This window comes from Oryctolagus cuniculus, chromosome 6 (genome assembly GCF_051225735.1).
Source record: "Oryctolagus cuniculus isolate XC-2025 breed Fujian yellow rabbit chromosome 6, ASM5122573v1, whole genome shotgun sequence".
Lineage (NCBI taxonomy): Eukaryota > Metazoa > Chordata > Mammalia > Lagomorpha > Leporidae > Oryctolagus > Oryctolagus cuniculus.
The window spans coordinates 46088129-46108616 of record NC_142872.1 but is presented as its reverse complement, the minus strand read 5'-3'; positions in this window follow the sequence as shown (position 1 = coordinate 46108616).

Here is a 20488-nt window from a genome sequence, read left to right as displayed (position 1 = left end):
TTGGAGGAATGTATTTCTATTGATTCATTTTGTGGAAAGTACAGGAGCAGAAAATGTTGGTGGACCCCTCTCCTGCCCATCATAAAGGGTCATGGCTGAAAATTCTTTACAAAAAATAAATTAATAAGGGAAAAGCATAACAAATTTATTTGATCACAGCTTTACATGACACCAGAATCTTCAGGTTGAAGACCCAAATACCCAAAGTGAACTTTCAGTTCTATGCTTAAATTTGATGAAACATGGATGCAGAAGTGTTATTTGATAAATACAAGTTAATAGAAATAAATTGTGATTTATATATATAATACATGTTGATAAATATACTTATTTAAAATTTTTTACATGTAAATAATTTTACATGGTATTTTTATTTTGCATATCTTAATAAATATATTTATTCATAATGTTAAAACATATTGAGTTATACACCACTGTAACCTAATTTTTTTATTGATTAATATCTTGTAAGCACATCCCAATATTATCATTCAAAAGTAATTGTAATGGGCCGGCGCCGCAGCTCACTAGGCTAATCCTCCACCTTGTGGCGCCAGCACACCGGGTTCTAGTCCCTGCCGGGATGCCGGATTCTGTCCCGGTTGCCCCTCTTCCAGGCCAGCTCTCTGCTGTGGCCAGGGAGTGCAGTGGAGGATGGCCCAAGTGCTTGGACCCTGCACCACATGGGAGACCAGGATAAGTACCTGGCTCCTGCCATCGGATCAGCACGGTGCACCGGCCGCAGTGCGCTGGCCGCGGCGGCCATTGGAGGGTGAACCAAGGGCAAAAGGAAGACCTTTCTCTCTGTCTCTCTCTCTCTCACTGTCCACTCTGCCTGTCAAAAAAAAAAAAAAAAAAAAGCAATTGTAATTGTTGAACTGAATTCTCTTCTAATTTATCTAATCAATTCTCTACTGTTGCTTAATCAGATAATAGCCAATGTTTTGTATGATAAATAATACTGTAATGAACATTTCTTTACTTAAAAGTGTGAAGTGATTATGCACTTCATTTCGTAATCTCTGCATCATCCTTTAATGTAGGCCCACATAAATAATAAAAACTAACTCTGCAGGGTCAATTTTGTACCTCAGGAAGTTAAACTTCTTGAGACACCAGCATCACATATCAAAGTGCTAGTTCACATCCTTGCTCTACTTCTGATCCCAGTTCCGTTAATGGGAAGCCTGGAAAGGTAGTAGAAGATGGCTCAAGTACTTAGATCCCTGTCACACACATGGGTGACCCAGCTGGAGTTCTAGGCTCCTGGTTTCAGCCTGGCTCAGCCAAGGTTGATACAGCCATCTAGAGAGTGAGCTAGCAAATGGAATTTCTCTCTCTCCCTCCATCCCTCCCTCCTTTGCTCACTTGCTCTCTCTCTCCGTTTCAAATAAATAAGCCTTTTTTTAAAGGAAAGAAAAAATCTGAAGAGTAACTCTTCAAATAGTACATGCAGTCTATGAAGTTTCTCAGTTTAATATACTATGGCAGTGATACCAAATTATTCCTCACTGCCCAGATGCAATGCCAAGTTATAAATACACAGGTCACTTAAACATACTTTGAGTGATAATTTTATTAGTTTCATTTTAAGGAAACCATTGGCACTATATCATCAGAGAATTCATGATGTAGCATGGAAGAACTAGGTAGCAATAAAAGGTCAAAACATTTATGCAGAAAAACAAAATCTCCCTTTAAATGTACGTTCACCCCTGAGACTCGGTAGTGTCTAGAACATAGCAAGTATTTTATAAATGAATGCACATTAAGGCACAGTAATAGATGAAAATATGAGGGAAACTAGAGAAACGGAAAGAAAAGGCCCTCTTTCCTAGCTTCACTGAAAAACTCTATTCATTCCAACATAGCAAATAGCTTGAATGTGACTCACATCCAACTATAGAGAGAAATGTAAATAGCCAAGTGATTTGTTTACATCACACCACATTCTTGGTACAGCCTTCTAGGGCCTTAGCATGTTTGGATTTGGTCTGGAGGTCTCCCAAATACATCTCCCAAAAACTTGAAGGAAACCAAAATATTTAAGCCAAATTGGAGGGGGCCCATGATGTCTACTTCAAGCTAAAAATAATAAGATCTCAGTGTCTACACTAATTCCAGTGGGAAGGGGAAGTGTAACTCACCTAACGCAGGCCCAACCAGAAAGTCAGCACTAGGGAAATTTTTTAGGGAGGTTCATGATGCCAAAAGTTTCAGGCAACTCCCTGTTTCTCTGTGTGCTCTGTGTGTGTGTGTGTGTGTGTGTGTGTATTTTGGGAAATGAAGCATGGAACAGTTCCAAAAGTCAGAGACTCTGTAGTATAGAAGTCAAGCTGTATATTCTGAGTAGATGTTATACATGAAATAAGAGAAGAAAAAAAAGTAGTTGTTAAAATCCATGTGTACTGCCAGGAGCAAGCAGGTCATTTTCAAGTCAGAATCTAAGATCTCTTTTCCCATAATTATCTCACTCAATTTCTTGCCAAAGGAAAATTGTTCATTGTAGAGAGACAGGTTCTTCTGGCATTTCTGATCCTTTTGGATCATGTAACTAAACTTAAAAGCATGCCAACTGCTGACTTACGTGTTTGAGAATCCTAAGATATTGAAACTGGAAGGACTTTAGTAGTCAACAAATGTTATTCTAATATTCCTCAGATGAGGAAATTAAGACCCAAGGAGATGAAGTAACTTTTCCAGAACTACAAAGCAAGTTAGTGTCAGAGCCAGGAAAAGGGCCACAGTTCTAACTTCCACTCCTACCCCACAGGACTGACCACTCCTCCAGTTGTCCCTGGCAGTAAATATCACTGCCACCCATTCACTCTTCCATATCTGTGGCCTCATACATAATATAATTAACTCTTTAGACCTCAGCCAAGAAATATTTTACACAAATACTGCTTGATTCCTTTCCTCTACTCAACACTTATTGTTGAACAATTTCCACATGCCCATGTTCTAAATATAGGTAAGAAAGAGATTAGATAGGTTCCTGCCTTCATGGGGGTGGGGAATAGACAAGAACTAAATACATAAACAAGATAATGTCAAGTAGTGATAAATGCTATGAAGACATTTATCATGCACGATGTGGCAAGGTTTTGAGAGAGGACATTTTTAGGGAAAGTGGTCAGGAAAAGGCTTCTCTAAGAAGGTCACATTTGAGGTAAAACCTGAAATATGAGTAAGAGTTGAACGATCAAAGATCTAGATGGAAAGTGTTTCAAGCAGAGAAAGAAGGAAAAACAAAATCCCTAAGATAGCAGTTCTAGGTCCAGGTAAGGTGATATTATCACATTCCAACTTCTTTCCCAATGGAAGTAGCTATAAAATCTGGGCAGATGTTATGGGGCTTTCTTAATCTAAACACAAGAATTCAGATAAGAGACAACCAAAATTTGAAGTACTCCTGAACCAGCTATGAATTCCTCTGTCCCTTTTTCCTGGAATCTCTAGTCATTTCAAGTCAGAGCAGGAGAGATCCAGGAGAAGCCCTCTGGTTTTGACCTCCTCAAGAGAGGGAAAGGGAATTCCTGATGCTAAACAGACTAGCAAAGTCCCTTGGGGTCTTCTCTTCTCTTCTCTTCTCTTCTCTTCTCTTCTCTTCTCTTCTCTTCTCTTCTCTTCTCTTCTCTTCTCTTCTCTTCTCTTCTCTTCTCCAAGCCCAAGGCAACCCAGTGGTCACAACAGTGGAAGTGATAGCAAGAGTTAACAGTAGTGGGAGCACACAGGTGCCTAGTGCTCTGAGGGAAGCCTTCCTGCCTAATCAGATGGGCTGTGGTCCCAAGAACGTGGGGATGCCACCTGATAGTTTTATTTCTCCTATGGAAACCAAGCCCCCAGAGGACATTTGCTGCAAGTGTTGGATACCAATAGGCCTCAGTCTCCCCCAGTCTCCTAGTCTCCCTCCTTTGGCTTAAAGTTTCCTCACTCTGCTTTAACTAAAACTAACTTGCTAAATTGAGGTAATGTTGCGCTGGTCCTACAGGGTCCCTGAACACAAGACTCCCAAGATCACTTATCTCCACTACAGATAATATCTTGATGTTTGGCCTTGTCTTGAGAGGTTTCTTTTTCAGGTACCCCACCAAGCCATAAACAAAAAGTAACAACCACCTGCACATGGCCCACAAACTCACTGGAGACCACTTCGCCATCATCAAAGCTTTCCAAACCACATGAATATCACCAACCAAGAGAAGGAAGGCCCTGAGCACTGTAGACCAACCAGAAACTTGTACAGGAGCTGAATATGCACCTCTCAACCCCAACTTCAGCCTAAGGAACCTTTACTCCTAACACCTCAGGGGCCCCAAGAATTAAGCTATAGCTGCCCAGCTCCTTGTTCTGTGCTTTGTAATAAATACCTACTTCATCCACCACCCTAGTGTCAGTAACTGGCTTGCTGTTCATCACATGAGAAGACTCAGTTTTGGGGGTTCTATAGCAATTCCTCCAACCAGTTTTGTGGGTGCTCTAGAACACTGCTGTCCTTACCCCTTGGCCTGTGAAGAAGGCACAGTTGCAAAAAGCACACAACCGTGTGTTGTACCTAAAAGCCCAAGACGGCTAAATAGGGAAGCACCAGGGACCTAAAAGGATTAGACACCACAGAAGGGGAAGAGCCAGGAAAGGCACCTCATAAAGTTGTTTATGGCACACCCTAGTTTGTTTATGACTCACATAAAATGAGCTAGATCTAAAAGATCAACCTTATAGAAAAATGGACAAGAGATATGAATACAGGTTATAAAAGCGGACCTACACCATGGCACAGTAGGTTAATCCTCTGCCTGTGGCACCAGCATCTCAGCATCCCCTGGCAACAGGCCGTGATTGGATGCCTTTGGAAACCACATGACAACAGAGCCTGACTGACAACAGGCTGTGACTGGATAGTTTCAGAAACTGCCTGGCAACAGAGCCTGACTGGCAACAGACTGTGATTGGATGGCTTTGGAAACTGCCTGGCAACAATGCTGTGATTGGTTAGGGCATAGACCGCCCCTTGACCAGATTGGCTGCCTTGGTTATATAAGCATCTGTAGCAACTGAAATAAGTGAGTCTGCAGGCTGCTTGCCTCAGGCCTGCTTTCACCCGACTCCCGGGGTCTGTGTGGTGACTCCGTGCCTCTTGCCCCCACTATGCTCCTCTTCTCAGGAACGAATCTACCTCAACAAACAACCATGAATGATTTTAAACACAGGAAAAGATCAGTCTTGCTCATAATAAGAAATGGGAATTAAAGCCATGCTGAGGGGCCAACACTGTGGCGCAGTAGGTTAATCTTCTGCCTGTGGTGCCAGCATCCCATATGAGTGCAGGTTCTAGTCCTGGCAGCCCCTTTTCCAATCTAGCTCTCTGCTATGGCCTGGGAAAGCAGTCAAAGACGGCTCAAGTCCCTGGGCCCCTGCATCCGCTTGGGAGACTTGGAAGAAGCTCCTGGCTCCTGGCTTCAGATCTGCACAGTTCTGTCTGTTGTGGCCAATTGGGGAGTGAACCAGCAGATGGAAGACCTCTCTCTGTGTCTGTAACTCTACCTTTCAAATAAATAAATAAAATCTTAAAAAAAAAGCCATGCTGAGATACCATTTCTCACCTATCAGATTGGCAAAATATACAAAAGTTTGACAACATATAGATAATACTCTGGGGAAACATCCTTTCATTCACCAATGAGTGGCATAGAGAATTGCAATATCCACGAAATTTCTATTTGCATTTCATCTTTGACTCAGAAATCCCATTTCCAAGTATCTATCCCAAAAATACACTTGGAGAAATACAAAATGTCACATGTTTACTGTACCAAGTATAAACTGACACTATCTGGAATAGCAAAAGACTGGAAACAATCTAAAGGCTCATTGATAAGGAGCAAAGACTTCACGGCTGCAATGTAGTGGCCTAAGGCATAAAATGCTATAAAGTGATACCCAAGATGCTAGATTCAGGATGTGATTTTTTTTTCCTACCAAACTCATGTTGAAATTAAATTGCCATTGTGACAGTTTTAAGAGACAATTAGGTCATAGCAGTACTAGCCTCATGAATGGTTTCATGTCTTTCTCCAGAGATGGAAGAAATATATGTTGATCTATATTTAAAATAGAATGCTATCTATTAGAAAGAGGGGAAGTAGTGTAGTGGGAATAAAGAAAGAAAATAGACTTCTGAATGTAAAATATTTTATGATTTGACTTTCAACCACATAAATGTTTAAATTATTAACTTTAAAAAATTAAGAAACAAAAACTAACAGAATATTAAAAGAAATTAGTTCACATAGCTTTAGTAATTTGACTAATATCCCTGTGGAATATATCCTAAGGAGAAAAAGGACTGCAAAACATTCTTAAACTATTTTCAGTAATCATACTGTTGGCAATAATACTGTTATTGCTATTATTATTAAACTGTCCTGCTCACAGTAGGATAAAGCAAATAAGTCATTTAAATGTTGCTAAGAACCAAGACTTTTAAAATATGATAAAAAGAAATACAAATATAAAAAAGTTAAGTAACATCTTATAATAAATTTTGAATCTCTATGAACTAGTATTTTTTCTTTAAAAGTAATATATATATATTTTAAGCTCCATGAAAAAGACCAACAAACAATAAACCTAATAGTAATGACACTGTTGATTCCCAGATCACATCCTCTACACTCCATTTCCTTGGAGAAATGGCTGATTCTACACTAGGGCAGGAAATGTAGAAGATGAGCCTGAGTATCTTGTCATAATAAAAAGTAAGGAAGAAATATTAAATAAGACTGGTGTCATATAAAAAGGGTTTAGGAGCCAGGGTGAAAAAAAACTCCCACAGGCCAGATTTGAGATAATTTGAACATCAAGAAGAGGCATACTGTAGCTGATGAAATAGGTCAAATTTATAAACTACATGAGCTCATGAAACAAAAATTGCTCCCTTTTGAAACACTCCGGGGGGAGGAGGGGGCGGCGCCATGGTGCAGTGGGTTAAAGCCCTGGTCTGAAGCACCGGCATCCCATATGGGCACCAGTTCGAGTCCCAGCTGCTCCTCTTCCGATGCAGCTCTCTGCTATGGCCTGGGAATGCAGTAGAGAATGGCTCAAGGCTTTGGGCCCCTGTACCCATGTGGGAGACCCAGAAGAAGCTCCTGACTCCTGGCTTCAGATGGGTGCAGCTCTGGCTGTTGCAGCCATCTGGGGAGTGAACCAGAAGATGGAAGATCTCTCTCTCTGTGTCTCTACCTCCCTCTGTAACTTTTTCAAATAAATAAAATAAATCTTTTAAAAAGATTTAAAAATTGCTTATTCTTGAAGTTTCCAAATCGTTAATGGGGTGGGGGGAGGGATTCTCTCTAGAAAAGATTTCTAGATTTTAAAGAATGAAAAAGGAATGCTAGAATCAGAACATGACCATTTTTGCAATAAGTTGTTTTGCATGATTCATTTTGGATACAAGCAATAATCATCAATGGCAGTTCATATTACCACAGAGACATCTCATACTCTCCACCTCTGATGGAAATTCCCACCATCACATATATTTGTTTGCTAAGGTAGTCTTAATAAAATACCACAGACTGATAGTTTGAACAACAGAAATTGATTTTCTCACAATTCTGGAAGCTGAAAGTCTAAGACATGGTGTTGGCAGGGTTAGTCTCTTCTGAGACCCCTTTCCTTAGCTTGTGGTTGTCATCTCTTTGTGTTTGGCCCATCCTCAGTGACTGGTTGTATCCAAATTTCCTTTTTTTGATTGTTTAAGATTTATTTATTTATTTGAAAAGCAGAATTACAGAGAGAGGAAGAGACAGACACAGAGATCTTTCAACAGCTGGTTCACTCCCCAGATGGCTGCAATGCCGAGGCCTGGGCCAGGGCTGAAGCCAAGAGCTTCTTCTATATCTCCCGTATGGGTGGCAGAGGCCCAAGCAGTTGGGCCATCTTTCCTGGCTTTCTCAGGCCATTAGCAGGAAGCTGGATTGGAACTACAGCAGCCCGGACTCAAACTGGTGACCATACTGGCTGCTGGCATGTCACAGGCAGCTTAACCTACCACACCACAATGCTGGCCTCCAAATTTCCACTTTGAGGACACTAGCCATATTGGAGTAGGGCCCACTCTAAAGAATAATCTCATTTTCACTAAGTTACTTCTTAAAAGGCCCTGTCTTCAATTATATTCAGTCTGACATACAGGGGCATAGAACTTCAAAAGATAAATTTTTCATCAACAGATGAATTTTGGAGGGCCACAGTAACGCCCATAACACTAACTACTTAAGAAATATTTTCACCAAAGTGAAAGCTAAATCAGATGAAGCCTGTGATCAGTTTGCAATGTGTGTAGGGGCAGAAAAACATGCTAACACAACGAGGGCACAATCAGCCAAATATGGAATTTGGAAAACTCTTCTAGACAATTGACATGTTGCTGCAACAAATTAATTACAAGGCAGGGGGGAGAGGAAGATGGAGTTCCTAATTCCTGGCTTTGACCCAGGTCCAGATATTGTAGGCATCTGATGAGTGAACCAGTGGATAGAAATCTCTCCCTCTGCCTCTCAAATAAGCAAATAAATCTTTAAAAAAGAGCAGTCACGAGTTAATGAGTATATCTAGATAAGAGGTTCATTGCAGTTTACTAGTTTATTCACTATTTTCATATATGCTTAAAATTTTCCATATTAAAAGTTTATAAATGGATGAGTGAATGAGGCCATGTATCCAATTGGTCAACAGCAAAATCACTGATATGAAAACAGGGAAGGCTTGTGTTTTAAGGAGCACAGCTGGAAATAAAACAGGACTAATACAAGTAGCTCCCCTTTGTAGAGCACTCACTGGATTCCAAGACAGGCCCTGGGCAACATCATCCACCTGGATTTACAGTCACAAATCTCTGCTGCATTTCATCTTTATGACATTCAAGCAGGAGGGTGTTAGGTCATCCACATTTTACAAATAAGGACTCTAAGGAACAGATGCCTAAAACTACAGGCTGATAGGGACTTGAGACAGACCAGCACCTAGGACTTCAGCCTACCTATTTCTTTTCCCACACATCATTGTATCTTTGGGGCCCAAAATAGAATCTAATAAAGGTAGACCCCTGAGTAAAAAGGGAATGGCCTTAAATTGGAAATAAACCTTTTTTTCACAGGGAAACTTGTTTCAAGAACTTATCTTGATGATCAGCATTGTAACATTGGCTTGTCACCTGTGATGCCAGTATCCTATATGGGCGCCAGCTTGAGTCCTGGCTGCTCGGCTTCCTATCCAGCTCCCTGCTAGTGCACCTGGGAAAAGTAGAGATGGTCCATGTGCTTGGGCCCCTGCCACCAAAGTGGGAGACCCAGATAGAGTTTCAGGCTCCTGACGTCAGTCTTGCTTAATCCTAGCCATTGTGGTCATCTGGGCAGTGAGCCAGCAGACAGAAGATCTCTCTTTGTCTTTTCTTCTGTCACTCTGCCTTTCAAATAAATAAAATATATATTTTTTAAAAAAGAACTTACCTTGCCATGTGTTTGAGCAGTGCCTGTTATTTTTAAAAGAAAAAAGCACCTAAAATGGTCCTCATCCAACAGAAGTGCTTGTAGTCCATACTTCTGCAGGTCACTGTCACAGCAGTGTCACCAAACTCTCTTCTCCCCAATGAAGACATAGACTGAATTATGATGCTAACACAAAAATGTGAAGGAAATGCAGACAGTGAGGGAAAACATGTGTTCATTCCTTATCTTCTGCTGTGAGAGTCTAGATACTCTGCCAGGGCAAAATGAAAATCCTCAGACATGATTCACAAGCCCACCATATCACAAATAAGACAACCCCAATCTTTTTCATTTGGAGAGTATCTTTTTTTTTTAATTTTCACTATGTTCTTTTTAATAAGGGAAGTAGACTCCATTTTATAAATAGTTCCACCAAAACAGATAAAAATGAATTTCAGCTCATGATGCTGAAGCTCAGCTCTCCTGCAGTGCTATATAAGCATTACTCCAGGAAGCAGAATGTTAGCTTGTCTCTCTCTAGATTATTACCACCCTCTCAAATATTATGGAAAGAATTTGCCACTTCCAGAATCACCTCTTATTAAAATGAGAGAGAGAGAGATCATTCATTCTCTGATTTACTCCCGAGATGGCTGCAACACCAGGTCTGGGCCATGCCAAAGCCAAGAACCAGGAACTCCAGCCATGTTTCCCACATGGGTGGCAGGAATCCAAGTACTTGGACCATCATTTGCTGCCTCCCAGGGTGAGCATTAGCATGAAGCTAGATCAGAACCAGGGGTAGGACTTAATCCCAGGCAGTCTGATAAAGGATTGTGGGTAGCCCAAGCAATGCCTCTAGAATCATCTTTTTGACACTGCTTATTCTCTAGCCACTCCCCCTATGCAAAGACAGAGAGGGAGTCTGGTGAGAGGCAGCCCTTTCTTCCTTCTGTGAATCTGCTAAAGGCCTAAGGATTAGGAATAGAGGGGTTCAAGAGGAACTTTGGGTTTTGCTTCACATTCATGAAAGGATTAAAATTTGTCTTTAAAGTTAGTGCCAAACAAGGTTATATATTAATATAAAAAGATAGGCTAACAGACTGGAAGGTATTGATGTCTACATTTCAGCTTTCAGCTTGTACCTAATCCCTGAGCTACAGTGTCTGTTGTACATAATTTGTATTCTGTGCAACTATCCTATGAATAACAGATTTATTCATTTGGAAGTTACAGAGAGAAAGAGGGAGAGAGAGATCTTACATTTATTGGTTCATTACCCAAATGATAACAGCTGCTAGGGTTGAGGTTAGGTTGAAGTCAGGACCCTAGAACTCCATCTGAGTCTCCCACTTGGGTGGCAGAGGCCCAAGCACTTGGGCTATCTTCTGCCATTTTCCTAAAGACATTAGCAGGGAACTGAATTGGAAGTGGAGCAGCTGAGACTCAAATTGGTGTTCTGATATGGGATGCCAGTGTTGCATGTTTCAGCTTTACTTGCTGTGTCACAACACCAGCCCAAGCATTGTTCGTATTTTGTGTGTGTGTGGGTGCTGCAAAGCATGAGCTTATGTAACTATTTCAAAGTTATCACAATCTTATGTTGTAATCTCTCTCTCTCTCTCTCTCTCTTTCTCTCTTAGTGGCCCTGGTGGCTCTCAGTATCAGAGAACTCCTTGAAGAGAAAGAAGACAAAGTGTTAGGGTTGTTAGCAGTTCGAGCAATTCACATATTCCGAGCATTTTCTGTGTCAGGCAGGGGTCCTAACAATTCACATTCATTAGCACATTTAACATGTACTAATTTATCTAATCCTCAAAACAACCTTATGAGGTAGGCATTATCTCTATTTTATAGATAGGGACACTGAGGCATGGCTGGTAAGTGGCTGTGTATCCCACTTTACCAAAGAATTGTTGGAGGAAGATAAAGGGAATTAGAGAATATGAGGGAAGGGGGTTAAAGCTATGTGCGAAGTATAACTTTGTGGGTTTAAAGGGGAAAGCATCAAAGAGTTAAGCCCTTTAGTTTAAAAGTTCCCTTTCGGAAGCCCCAAGGCCCTAATCTTGCTTCTTCATCTCACTTACTCACAGGAGAACCCTGCCTTCCTCTCTACTGCTCTTCTTCCCAAGGGCGTTATTGCCCCAGGACCATCTCTTTCGCTCTACCAGGTTAAATATGTTCTCAACAGGTGAAAAAGAATTCCCAAAAGCTGAGTTAGTGTGGATTAATACACAGACAGTTGGCAGGAGGGAACTGAGGGATCCTCCAGATCTTTACTTCCCTTCAGTGTCTCTGACATAGCAGGCCAAAGATCTTTATTCTATCATGGCCTGTCAGCAATTATTGGATGACCCTTGTATCTCCCAAACATTAGTATTAATTTTCAGAGGCGGCTGAGCCTAAATTAACCCATAAAGATGTAGAGAAATACCCTTGATAATTTGCAATGCTTCATAGTTTGCATGTGTATCTTCTTCAACAATGCAGTCAGTGCTTTGGATTACCAAGCCTAGGATGCTGGCGGAATAGATGAGCATATGAAGGTGTGAGTCATTCAGCCCCACCATAGTGTAAATAAGTTTGTCTGAGATTGTTCTGAACAAATTTTCTCAACATTCTTTTTTAAAAGACTTATTTATTTATTTGAAAGGCCGAGTTACAAAGAGGTAGAGGCAGAGGCAGAGGCAGAGAAAGAGAGAGAGAGAGAGAGGTCTTCCATCCCCAAATCTCTGCAACAGCCAGAACTGGGCTGATCTGAAACCGAGAGAGAGAGAGCAAGAGAGAGAGAGAGAGAAAGAGATAGGTCTTCCATCCCCAAATGGCTGCAACAGCCAGCGCTGGGCTGATCCAAAACCAGGAGCCTGGAGCTTCTTCCAGGACTCCCACGTGGGTGCAGGGGCCCAAGGACTTGAGCCATCTTCTATTGTTTTCTCAGGCCATAGCAGAGAGCTGGATTGGAAGCGGAGCAGCCAGGACTCAAACCAGTGCCCATATGGGATGCCGGCACTGCAGGCAGCAGTTTTACCTGCTACTCAACAGCACCAGCTCCACTTCCTCAACATTCTAAGTGACCAGTAAAAGACTACAGCTGATACTTTAAGATATATTTATTTATTTGAAAGGCAGAATTACATACAAAAAGAGGGAGGGAGAGAGAGAGAGAGAGAATCTTCCATCTACTTTCAGATGGCCGCAATGACTGGAGATGAGCCGGCCAAAGTCAGGAGCCAGGAGCTTCTTCTGGATCTCCCAGGTGGGTGGCAAGGGCTAAGCACTTGAGACATCTTCTGCTGCTTTCTGAGGCACATTAGCAGGTAGCTGGATTGGAAGTGGAGCAGCTGGGACTCCACCTGGCACCCATATGGGATACTGGCATTACAAGTAGCAGCTTTACCTACTATGCCACAATGCCAGCCCTGGCTGATAATTTTTGACCATTTACCCAGCACTAGATGTATTTATTGAGAGTTCCTGGAGGGCCTGCTTGTTATTAAATGCTGCAAAACTCCTTTTTTGAGCCAAGCATCAGGCCCTTGCCCTTACCCAGATAAGTGGTGAGAAATTTCATGTTAATACTTTATTATGGTAAACATCATTGTGGCTGACCCAAAAATGAAAGATAAATTGGTTACTATAATTAATTCAAAGGCAATTTTTAAAATGAAAGCAAGTGTTCTCTATGAAATGTTTATGATGCCCAGAATAATAATGAGTTTTTCCAAAGCACTTTTGCATCTATGACATTATTTCAATCTCACAATAACCCAGAAAGGTCAATAGACTTGGAATTATTACCTACCTTCAGTACACCAGGAAATGGAGACTCAGAGTTAAAGTGATTGGGCAAAGTCTTTCAGCTAATTAATCACAGAGCAACACTTGCTTTCTGACAACCCAACTCCTGCTAAAGCACTGAAATTTGCCTTCTATCTGTATTTTACAAGTATTCCCCCTCATGCATACTTCATACACATCTTTTTAAATGTGTTTAATCTTCAAGTTCTATGGCTAAGTACCCTTATCTCCATTTATATATGAGAAAGCTTTCAAAATTATTTACCCACAAAACCTTGCATAATCATACTTGGAGTATGCTTCTAGCATCTTAGCATATTTCAGTGCTGTGTTCATAAAAAATATAAATTTGCAATCTCTACTGATCTCCAAAACAAATGGCCTCCAACTGGAAGGAATGAAGATTCATGGTATAAACCAGGAGGCAGCAATAATTCTAGTCATTATCATTGATATTAGGAATACTTTCTGAGAGTTATCACCAATTCATTGTCAACAAAGTACAAAAACAATTCATTGGGGAAAGAATAGAACAAATGGTGCTGGGACAATTGGATATTGACACGCAAAAGGATGAAATCGGATTCCTACTTCACACCACATACAATTAACTCAAAATAGGGCCAAATAACTGACTGAATATAAGAACTAAAACTGTACATGTGAAGATGGCCAAATCCTATATAGGAGCGCCTGAGTTTGATAACCAGATCTGCTCCTGACTCCAGATTCCTGCTAACACAGACTGAGAAGTAATGGCACAAGTGATTGGGTTCCTGTCACCCATACGGAAGACCTGGATTGAATTCCTGGCTTCTGACGTAGGCCCTGGCCCAGCTCTGGCTATTGAGGGTATTTAGGGAGATAACCAGTGGATGGGAGCTGTCTTTCCCAGTTTCTCTTGATCTGTGTCTCTGCTTGTCAGATGAAAAATAACAGAAAATAGAAGTGAATTTTATTGCATGTGAATTACATCTTATTTCAAAAAAGAAAGAATAGCTCTGGCTGGTCATAACTGTTCTATTAAGGAAAACAAATCACCTGATTCAAAGCAGCTATGCTCTCCATCATGGAATCAAGAAAAGAACAGTGATGAGCCAATCTGCTGGGAGATCCAGTAAGTTGTGTTCTCTTCACTCCCAGCCCATCTCCAGGGAGGATGCATTTGTGCCCTGCACTGTTACAAGCTCCAAAGTGAAAGTGGCTGAACCAGGATTCAGGACCAAGCTCACTGACATCCATCTTGCCCTATTTCAGAGTATCAGGAAGAAGGACAGTCAAGTTTATGACTCATTCTCAGGTTGTTGAAATCAATTCAATACATTGTACTGAGGAGCTGGGAAGTGTCAGACACTTTCTAGACATCACAGAATCACCTATGACCAGCACAGCCAGAGCCTTTTCTTCCTGGGGACTATAATCCAAAACAAGAAACAGATAACAACAACATACTAGTCTTCTCTAATAGCCCACCCATCACCAATACTTTCTATGGCCTTTTCTCATACTGTGTGTCCTACAGAGATAGAGTTGGCCTCTGTGAATTGCATTACCCAAACTTCCTTGTACTGGCAGGAGTTCAGACTTTAGGAAGAGAGAGGTCAGAGCATGTCTTCTGCCATTTCCTCCTTGCTTCAGCATATACTTCCTGCAGTAGCTTTGAACCACTACATCTGTAAGAGACAGCCCTCCGTAGTGCCAGCTCTCATGAGTAACTCCATTTCTTCCCTTTGCTTTTTCATACCCAGATATGTGTGGTAGAGTGTCTGCAAGAATGGTCATTAGTGATTCATTTCAACCCTATATGCACTTGTTACTTCTCTTTAATGGCAGTATTTATTTCACCTCCCATCAAATCTCGACTTACCCTGCAACTTGGTTTTACCAGTAGAATATGGAAAATGTGAAGCTCTGCCAGTTCTGAAAAAGAGTTTTTAAGAGTCTGGCAGCTTCTACTTTGACATTCTTGGGATCCAGCCACCTGTTAAGAGCTCAGATTAAATTATTAAATAATAAGAGGCCATGTGGCAAGAAAAGAGAAAGCCTAGCCCATCCCTTGCCATTCCAGCCACACCAGCAGAGGCACCAGATGTACAAATGAACCCATCTTGGGTCTTACAGTTCTAGTCTAATTTTCCCAACCAACTCCACAAAGTGCAGAGTCCAGATAAGCCATTCCCACCAAGCCCTGTTCAAATGGAGGAACTGTGAGCAAATAAGTGATGCGTAACTCAGTAAGTGTGTGTTACATGGCAAGGGATAACCTGAAAACAGGTGATAATGGTTTCTCAATGCTGTTTGTCCCAGGTGCCTCAACGTTCCTGTTAACATTATTCACTCTGACCCTACCTCCATAAATGATCTTTTTACTTCATTCTCTTTAACAAGAATTTTGTTTTCTGCTGTGACATACCTAATATAATAAGTCTATAAACAAATAAGGTAAGCACAGGATGAAAATAAACAGGCTGCAGTGATAAAGAATAAAAGAGAGCCAACCTCAGGCAATATATTTAGGGAAGGTTTTTTTGATTCATTCTGCCTAAATCCATTAACATCCACAACACAGAGGTTGATGTTAAAGGAGGTAAAATGGTAGCAAACTTGCAGAGGAATCTGAATCAGATGAAGTTACTCCTTTATGGGACCTCTGCCAGGGCTTGCAACGGCTTTCGGATCTCTAAGTATATCATTCATTTTATTATTTCCACATTATAATAAGCTAAATAGGAGCCAGCACTGTAGAGTACAAGCCGCCGCCTCCAGTGTCAGCATCCCATTTGGGTACCAGTTTGAGTCCCAGCTGCTCCACTTCTGATCCAGCTCTCTGCTGTGGCCTGGAAAAGCAGTAGAAGGTGGCCCAAGTCCTTGGGCCCCTGCACCCATGTGGGAGACCCACAAGAAGCTCCTGGCTTCAGATTGGCACAGCTCCAGCCGTTGTGGCCATCTGGGGAGCAAGCCAGCAGATGATAGACTTTTTCTCTCTCTCTCTCTTTCCCTCCTTTTCTCCCTCCCTCCCTTTCCTCTCTCTCTGTAGCTCTTCCTTTCAAATAAATAAATAAATAAGTTTTTTTTAAAAAATAAGCTAAATATTTGAAGAGAAACAAGCAAAGGAAAAATAAGCATGGCTCCTTCCCTGTCATGCCTGCTTTCCATCTCCAATATACATGCCGATGCAACTTTGAGGAATCTGAGCCATACTGACCAAGGAGAACAAGGACTGAAAGATAGGAGAGATGGGACTTCTACACAAGGCTTGAAAACATAAGTTTACCTCAATTATAAATACTTTGAAATGAATGCAACATATTTCTGTCAGTCCAATTGGCAAAACCTCAAAATAGCAACAGCATCTACTGCTGGTGAGGATGTGACAGAATGGACTCCTCAATACGTTGCAGAGTGACAGCGAGAACTGCTATAACCTCCTTGGTATACAATCTACCAAACTACCAGTAAGTTACAAACACAGAATGGGCATTCAGCCTAGCAGGTAAGATGCCTGGATTCCACATCAGAATATCTGTCTCTGGGTCCTGACTACAGCTTTCGACAATGCAGACCCAAGAAGACAGCAATGATGGCTCAAGTAATTGGGCTCCTGTTACTCACATATGAGACCTGGATTGCATTCCTGGACCCTGGCTCTTGCCTCGTGCCCCAGTCCAGCCCAGCTCCAGCCATTGCATGCATTTAGGCAGTGAATCAGCAGATGGGATTGATCTCTCTCTTTCTCCAACTCTCCAATAAAAAATAATACACACAATTATGAAAAACTTAAAAATATATATACTTTTTTACCCACTTCTAAGAATCTGTTCCAAATATTGTATGTAAAGTTATATGTCCAAAGACATATAACTTTGGAGTGGGAAAGACAAAAATACAAAAAATGACCTCACTACTCAATAGGAGAATGATTCAACTTAAAAATATATATACTTTTTTACCCACTTCTAAGAATCTGTTCCAAATATTGTATGTAAAGTTATATGTCCAAAGACATATAACTTTGGAGTGGGAAAGACAAAAATACAAAAAATGACCTCACTACTCAATAGGAGAATGATTCAACAAATGTGGTACATTCATATTAGGGTATTAAACCATGTTTCAGGAAAACTAGGTATCTAAGAACTGGCAAGAGGTGGCAATAGATTAAAGAAAAAGGTGGACAAATCCAGGAATATACAGAGTAGTTTATGAGAGACTTATGGATAGAAGCATATCGTAGGTGAATGCAAGACATGAGAATCCCTGTGCCAGGAGGCATGAGATAAAGTTTTATGGACAAAGGTGTCCTGTGGAGAACCAGAATGCACTTGGAGTTTCTCAAGAAGTATTAATATGCCAGGGGTCAGGTAAGAGATATTTCAGGCATCAATGCCCAGCATAAAACATGGGGCAGAATATCTCAATGCCTTTATTTATAGCACAGGGTTTGGGATGGCTTACCCGGGTCATATATTGGTAATTACAGTCATGTCAATTGGGTCCCTACATACTGTTATTAAAGAGAAAGAGTTAAATCTATGTTTATTGAACTAGAAGGATATCCATGGTATATTATTTAATATTGTGAAAAGTTCCCAAAAGAAGGGCAAATGTTTCATCTAGCAGGTAAGTCTACATTCCAGATCGGAGTGCCTGAGTTCAATCCCCAGCTCTGGTTCCTGATTCTAGCTTCTGGCCAATGTAGACCTTGAAGGTAGCAGCTGATAGCTCAAGTAGTTGAATCCTGCCACCCATGTGGGATACAAGGCCTGAGTGCCCTGCTCCCTGCATTGACCTAAATTGAGCCACTGAGGGCATTTGAGCAGTAGGTCAATGAATGGGAATTGTCTATATCTGTTTGTCTGTTTCTCCCTCTGTCTCTCTGCCTCTCAAAAAAATCCCTCAAAAGAAAAATTTACATATGTGCATGTATAGCATGTATATTTATTTGTATCTGTAAGTATAAATATAGAAAAATGTATATCAAGGCTTTAAAAAATTATTGTGAAAGGGTAAAAATATCAAATTTTTATTTATGGCCTTTCAAGACTACTTATCTTGTTAAAGTAAGTGTCTATTTTTTTTTTAAATATTATTTATTTATTTGAAAGGCAGAGTTACAGAGAAGGAAAAGGAAGGGACTGAGCAAGAGAAAAAAAAAGATCTTCCATCCACTGGCTCTCACCTCAAATGACAGCAACAGCCAGGGCTGGGCCAGACCAAAGCCAGGAGCCAGGAGTTTTATCCGGTCTCCTACATGGGTACAGGGGCCCATGTACTTGGGCCATCTTCCACTGCTTTCCTAGGAGCTTTAGCAGAGTTCTGGATAGAAAGTAGAGCAGCTAGATGTTGAACAGAGGCCCATATGGGATGCCAGCATCACAGGTAGCAGCTTAACTCACTGCACCACAATGCCAGCCCAGAGTGTCTATTCCTTTTATTTATTTTTTTTAATTTTTTTTTTACAGGCAGAGTTAGACAGTGAGAGAGAGAGAGAGACAGAGACAGAGAGAGTTATAGAGTGAGAGAGAGAGACAGAGAGAAAGGTTTTCCTTCCGTTGGTTCACTCCCTTAATGGCCGCCATGGCCGGCGCTGTGTCGATCCAAAGCCAGGAGCCAGGTGCTTCTCCTGGTCTCCCATGCAGGTGCAGGGCCCAAGCACTTGGGCCATCCTCCACTGCACTCCTGGGCCACAGCAGAGAGCTGGACTGGAAGAGAAGCAACTGGGACAGAATCCGGCGCCCCAACCAGGACTAGAACCCGGTGTGCCGGCGCCGCAGGAGTAGGATTAGCCTAGTGAGCCACGGCGCCGGCCCATTCCTTTTTATTTTTAACACTCCTTCCACCTCAGTCAACCACAGTTCTAATTTTTTTCACCTTAGATTTTCCTGTTCTAGAATTTTATATAAATGTAGTCATAACTTTTTGTGTCTAACTTTTTTGCTTACTTCTTCTGCTTACATCTGAAATTCATTCATTTTGCTGAACGTATTAGCAATTCATTCCATCTTATTGATGAGCTGTACTCCATTCAAATCACACACGACAATGTGTTGACTCATACCTTGTTTATGTGCATTCATGCTATTTTTGGTTTTTTAGTATTCTGAATAAAGCTGCTAAGAACATTATTATATGATAATTTTGATAAAACTTCATTTCTCGTGGATTAACACCTAGGAGTTGAACTGCTGGGTCAATGAGTAGATAGAGGATGAATAGATATGTTTTACTGTCTTAATTTAAAAAAAATTAAGAAAAATTTTGAAAAAAGAGATTTAACCTGTATTATTATTGTTAACTTGTACTATTTTTTTTTTCTTTTCCCTCCCCTCCCAATAGCATTTGGGTCTGTCAAATCTTAGACTTCCCACACTAGGTCTCTAACCCACTTTTTTCAGTGTGAATCATCAAAAATGGGGAAATTCTGAAGTTAAATCTGTCCAAGAGGAACTAGGCTTAATAACATTCACAAGAAACCCTAAGACACAAGTGATACTTCAAGTGAACTGAAGGAAAGCACAGAAGGAATGCAGCATCCGTGGACAGACACAATCACAAAAAAAAGCCAAAGTAAACTCGAGGCAATTGTACTCTAAGGTGCCACCAGAATAGACACTTAGCTTAAAAAGAAAAAGAAAAAAGTATGTCCTTCTTGGGATTTGATTATCGTTTATACCCTTTGTCAACACTCCTGAGGAACAAGGGTCTTTCTATTTTCTACTTGTTGAATTTTTTATTTAGTGGAAGATTAAGCCTGTGATTATAAAACAAACTGAAATGTTATTACAAAAATTAAAAGAAAAAAAAGAAGTATCATTATGTTCTTTAAATTGTACCTATGAGATACATGAAATCTATTGTTTTTATATAAATTTTTAAAAATGTAAAAGAAAAGAATGTATCATAAAAATACTGGAATCAACATATCAAGAATGAAAATGTCAGTGGCCAGTGCTGTGGCGTAGCATGTAAAGCTGCCACCTGCAATGCTGGCATCCCAAATAGGCACCATTTGGAGGCCTAGCTGTTCCACTTCTGATCCAGCTCTCTGCTATGGCCTGGGAAAGCAGCAGAAGATGGCCCAAGTCCTTGGGCCCCTACACCTGTGTGGGAGACCTGGAAGAGGCTCCTGGCTCTTGGCTTTGATCAGCCCGGCTTTGATCAGCTCAATTCCAGCCATTGCAGCCATCTGGGGAGTG